At 35.1% G+C, this 5,369-nt stretch overlaps 1 long non-coding RNA gene across 1 annotated transcript; it reads left to right on the forward strand.

The window, feature by feature from the left end:
* The first annotated feature begins 2,640 nt into the window (after positions 1-2,640).
* On the forward strand, positions 2,641-4,634 carry LOC110921983. Its single transcript, XR_002582751.2, has 3 exons — positions 2,641-3,263; positions 3,885-3,963; positions 4,584-4,634. It is a non-coding gene; the product is annotated as an uncharacterized LOC110921983 (long non-coding RNA).
* Positions 4,635-5,369: the final 735 nt, after the last annotated feature.

Below are 5,369 nucleotides of genomic sequence, written 5' to 3' on the forward strand. Positions count from 1 at the left end.
AGGTCCTACGCCGTAACGGTGTTCAACCAGCCACCGCGGATGGTTGTAGTCATTTCTCTCTATTTTTCTGGTTGCGTATATAGAACAAAAGGATAGAGGACCTTTTATATCAAAAATTTGGGAAAGGTATGACACTGGTATGCTTTGAAAAGAAGACACGTAGAAGGAAAGTGATGATGAAGTATAACCTATACACTCACAAAAATTGACAGATGGAAACCACTCAAAGTAACCAAACCCATGGTATACAATAATACAAGAGGTTTTCAATGTACAAATAATGAAGCATAAAAAACAACCCTAGTGCATAAACTATCTTGTTTATTCATATTATTATATTTAAATTAAATTAAATATATAATGCAAACGTGCAGGGCAGAAAAATACAACCAGTATCCCAAAAGGTAGACTTCACATATGCACATAACACATTTTAAGCATGTAGTACAACCACCTATTACCCATTTGTGATACAAATTTATAATATATAATATATAATATCACAATAATGAGTCCAAAGCATAACATCTACATTCATATGGGGTTTGGTCATAGGATATCACAATGGTATGCCTAATTTAATGATTCATCGCAACGGTAATCCAAAACCACGTGTAATTAAATGTAAGCAATTAATATCACCCTAACATTTATGTGTACATGCGTTGGATCCTAGTATGTATGTACACGTCTATTTTTCATATAAAAAATATGAAAATTCTCCATATTTACTTTACCGCACCTACATTTCTAAGGCTACATCACATAGGATATAGAATATTAGAATTCATCTTGTGACTCCATATTTGGATCCAAACCCGAAGTTACAATCACCCTATCATTTGTCTTTTTTTAATCACTAATCCAATTGTCAATATAGATAAAACATATGTGCTTCTTCTCGTTTTACTTTGAACGTGCCGGTTGGATAATTTTGATATTGAAACAAACAATTTAGAGTAAACTGTAAAAATGGTCCATGAGATTTGGTCACTTTTGTCACTTTAGTTCAAAACTTAAACATTTTGAATCTGGTTCAATGTGGTTTCAATTTTTTTTATCATTTTCATCCAAAATAAAATATGGTCAGTTTTTCAGTTAACATACAGCTTTTCTGTCTTTTTCGTCCCCTTTTAATGAAGAGCAAAATGGTCTTTTAACGTTTATTATAATAAATTAAAAAAAATCTAACCATTTTGCCATTTATTAAAAGGGAGAAAAGGACAAAAAAGTTGAAAGTTAAGTGAAAAATCTAAACAGATTTTGTTTTCAGATGAAAATGACAACAAAATTGAAATCACATGGATCCACATTCAAAAGGTTTGAGTTTGTACTAAAGTGGGAAAAGTAAACAAATCTCAGAAACCATTTTGACAGTTTACTCAACAATTTAAAAAAGTAAATTACTTTATGAGTCTCTGACTGCAAAAAAAAAAAAAAAGTTTAAAGTTCTGAGTCTTTAACAACTTTTTAGTAACCCTTTAAGTTCACTTTTTTAACATCGTCAGAATTTTTTGTTAAAATTTGTTAAATGGCCAAAATACCCCTATAGTTAAAAAACTAATTTGTTATTAAATTTCTCTCTCTCTCTCTCTCTCTCTCTCTCTCTCTCTCTCTCTCTCTCTCTCTCTCTCTCTCTCTCTCTCTCTCTCTCTCTCTCTCTCTCTCTCTCTCTCAAACACAAAATTTGCATCTCTCTCATATTTCTTTCTCTCTCTTTAAACCACCTTCATCCCTCAACCACCACACCTCCACCATCAACACCACACAACCACCACTACACCTATACCTCCACCATCACCACCACGTTACTAATTGCCTAGTCGGGTTTCTACTGATATCGGAGCCAGTGGCGAAGCTTGAGATTTTCGACCAGGGGGTCGAAAACGTATATACCTAAAAATTATAAAACCGGGGTGTCGAAAACGTATATACCTCAAAAATTCTATACGAAAACTACATACCAGAAACTACTGAGCGAAAATTTCAGGGGGTCGAGCCCCCTGACCCTAGAAAGTTGTGACCCTGATCGGAGCTAACCGGAACCAACCGCCGCCACTCAGAAACCCTAACATCGCTGCCACTCAAATCAATCAAATAGGTTCAATGTTGTTGATTGTTGAGTTGTTTTTGGTTTGATTTGGACCTAGATATGTTCAGCTTGATGTGAATTCGTGTTGTTTTGCTTTGGTTTAATTTGGTAGATGTGCGGCGGTGGTTGTGTGGTGTAACATCCGTCAAAAATGGATATCCAAAACCCGACCCGCTTCAAATTTGGATCCTAACCCTTAACGCTTGAAGTTTTAATCATTGAAAGATTTTATTCTTTAATCTAATAAAATACCATTATTCATTTATTGGAATTATATAGCTAATATAAAATTTTCTTAAACTAACCTAGTTAGCTTGTTAAGTTATAGTGAGAGTTAAGCAAAGTAAAACTAACTAACCAAGTTAGTAAATTAAGTTAATATAACTAAATTAAAAGGACTATGTTATGAAATAAAAAGGATGAAAAGTGTTGTTCTTGTAAATCTTTGGGGTTGTTTGTGTAGATATAGGACAAATCCATTCCTTAAAAAGGAACGGCGATACAAAAGCAGAAAGAAGGGTGACTTTTGAAACAAGAAAATGCCGCCAAAATTCTTTTTCTCATTGATTATTTTTTTTCGATGATTGTTATTGATCCGTGTTTCCTTTTTCTTTTCGATGATTGAAGTTTCCTTGTCCTGATCAACCGGGATTGATTGTGATATATTCCGCGTTTCCGACTTTACACACAGTCATGAACATGGACGTGTTCTTGGTGTATATTCCGTGCACGCACCCGTAAACCTTTTCGGAAATTTAAAGACCTTCCAAAACTGTTTTGTCGGTTGATTTATATAAACCTCTAGTTATCGTTTAGAACCCTCATCACCGTATAACCCTTCACTCGATCACCTCACCTCCCCGACACCCTCATTCAACAACCCGACACCCTGCACCTCCACACATTCTGTTCGATAACCACATCGCCGGGAGTTCGAAGCTTCTGCCGGAGCAACCATAGTTCGCCGGAACCAAACCTTTCATCATCCATCATCTCTTACCTCTTTGATAACTCGGCACTCTCGACACCACCCTCTGTTTATACAAGAAACATCCCGCTTGAAGTTCGCCGAGACCTTGTCGGGGACACAGGTACGTCGCCAAAGCTCACCGGAGAATCAGTCGCGGCCGGAGATCGGAGAAACAATCCGGGGAACTCGCGAACCGTTTCGGTATATAACTTTTCTTTTCTTATTTCGTTTGCGTTTCGCTTTCAGTTGTTTAAATCCATTTCATTGTTTTCTCGTCTAAAGAAATTTAATGAACTATATATATATTCAGCAAACAAGAACATAACAGTGGCCTTTTTGGGTTGGTTTGTCTTCTTACAAAGAAGATGAGCTGATAAACTTGTGCATATAGATTAAAAACTGATTTAAGCCTCAAACTGGTCAAGTGGTGGAGTAGTCAAGAGACTTTGTAATAAGACGGAGGTCACCGGATCGATTCCCGGCCCCGTGTTTATCGCTGCTATTATTTAAAAAAAAAAAAAACCAAAGTATGATGAGTCTTAGTCACTGTTTAAGATTATTAATATAAGAAACAGATTTTTTTTCCTTTATTTCTTTTAATATAATCTTTAGGTTTAATAATAAAATCAAATAATTAATGACTTATATTAACCTTTTTTTTATAACCTAAAATATTAATAAAATTAATTTCTAATTCTTTTATAACATTACATGTTAGTACGGATGAGTTATAAATTCTAATTGAGTAAACCTTAAACATTAGAAATCATATTTAACCTACAAATATTAACGGGATCGTTACGTGACATTTTAATATTCTAGGATAATCGCTCTTGTTCGTTGTCTTGGATTGTTCCAATTTTTACTCGTACGTCCTTACAAGAAGCGCAACGCAATCAATGTGAGTATACTCGAGCCCATTTTCGTTTTAAACACTTTGGGTGCAACCTGTATTCCATATTCAAATTACACAACACTTGAAACTTGTTATATGCGCACTCTATCCATTTTAAACATGACACAATTTGATGCTTGTTAATCTTGTATGCTAGGTAAACTTTTCGTGTCTATATGCTCATTAACCTTGTTAAACTTATTAAACTTGTTAGACTTGTTAAACTTGTTAAACTTGTGAGACTTGTTAGACTTCTTATACTTATTTACGCACCGCCCTTGAGTGAGTCTTGGGGTGTTTGCGTTGGAAACTTGTGAGACTTGTGAAACTTCTTATACTTATTTACGCACCGCCCTTGAGTGAGTCTTGGGGTGTTTGCGTTGGAAACTTGTGAGACTTGTTAGACTTCTTATACTTATTTACGCACCGCCCTTGAGTGAGTCTTGGGGTGTTTGCGTTGAAAATTTGGGTTGACATATAGTGACACTGTTTCAGCATATTAGTAACTTGTATTATGTTGTTCATGTTGGATATGAGTACTTAAACTATTTTATTCTACTATGCTACGTATCAAACTTGTATACTCGCCAACATTTTTGTTGATGTTATTTTAATACATGTTGCAGGTTGATTAGTACAAGACTCAAGAAACAAGCTAGGATGGCTTTAGATACCCATTTTAGCAATTAAACAATGTTTGAATCTATGTTTACTATTTGAAACAGTGTATTATTCTTTAGTTTTAATAAAATAATTTAATTCATATTGTCACATTTAGTGTTATGTTGTTTTGTTTTGAGCATTTTGTTCGTCTCATCCCGATGTTTCCGCCATCGGTTGGGGTGTGACATGTGGAGGGTTTTCAGTAGTGGAGGTGGGTGTTTGGAGGTCAGAGATGATGATTTTGAATGCTTGTTCACTGTTCCGACTAATTGCTCTGACTTGGAGGTTGAGTAATGCTAAACGAAATTGCAGTCTTGGATGATGAGTAATGGTGGTGCATAGTGTTGAAGGTCATAACTTAGACCGAACCGGAATTCGAATTCGAATTTTGAGAAATGGCAGTGGTGCAGGGGTGGTGGTGGGGTTGATTGTGAGGGAGAGTGATTTATGTGTAGGTGTGTGTGTGTGTGTGTGTGAGAGAGAGAGAGGGGGTGTATTTATATTATTTATAAATTAAATATTTTGTATTAAAAATGTGTACCTTGTAATTTGTGCCTTGTTGGTAAATGACTAAAATACCCTTGTGGTTAACAGACCTATTAGAAGAGGTTAAAATTTTGGACTCAAAGGGTTACAAAAAGAGCGATTAGAGACTCAGGGCATTAAACTTTTTGATTTTGGACTAAAATGGTTAAAACCAATACAACAAAGAGACTTAAAATGTAGTTACTCACTTATATATATGTATA

The sequence above is a fragment of the Helianthus annuus genome, chromosome 5, assembly GCF_002127325.2.
Source record: "Helianthus annuus cultivar XRQ/B chromosome 5, HanXRQr2.0-SUNRISE, whole genome shotgun sequence".
Lineage (NCBI taxonomy): Eukaryota > Viridiplantae > Streptophyta > Magnoliopsida > Asterales > Asteraceae > Helianthus > Helianthus annuus.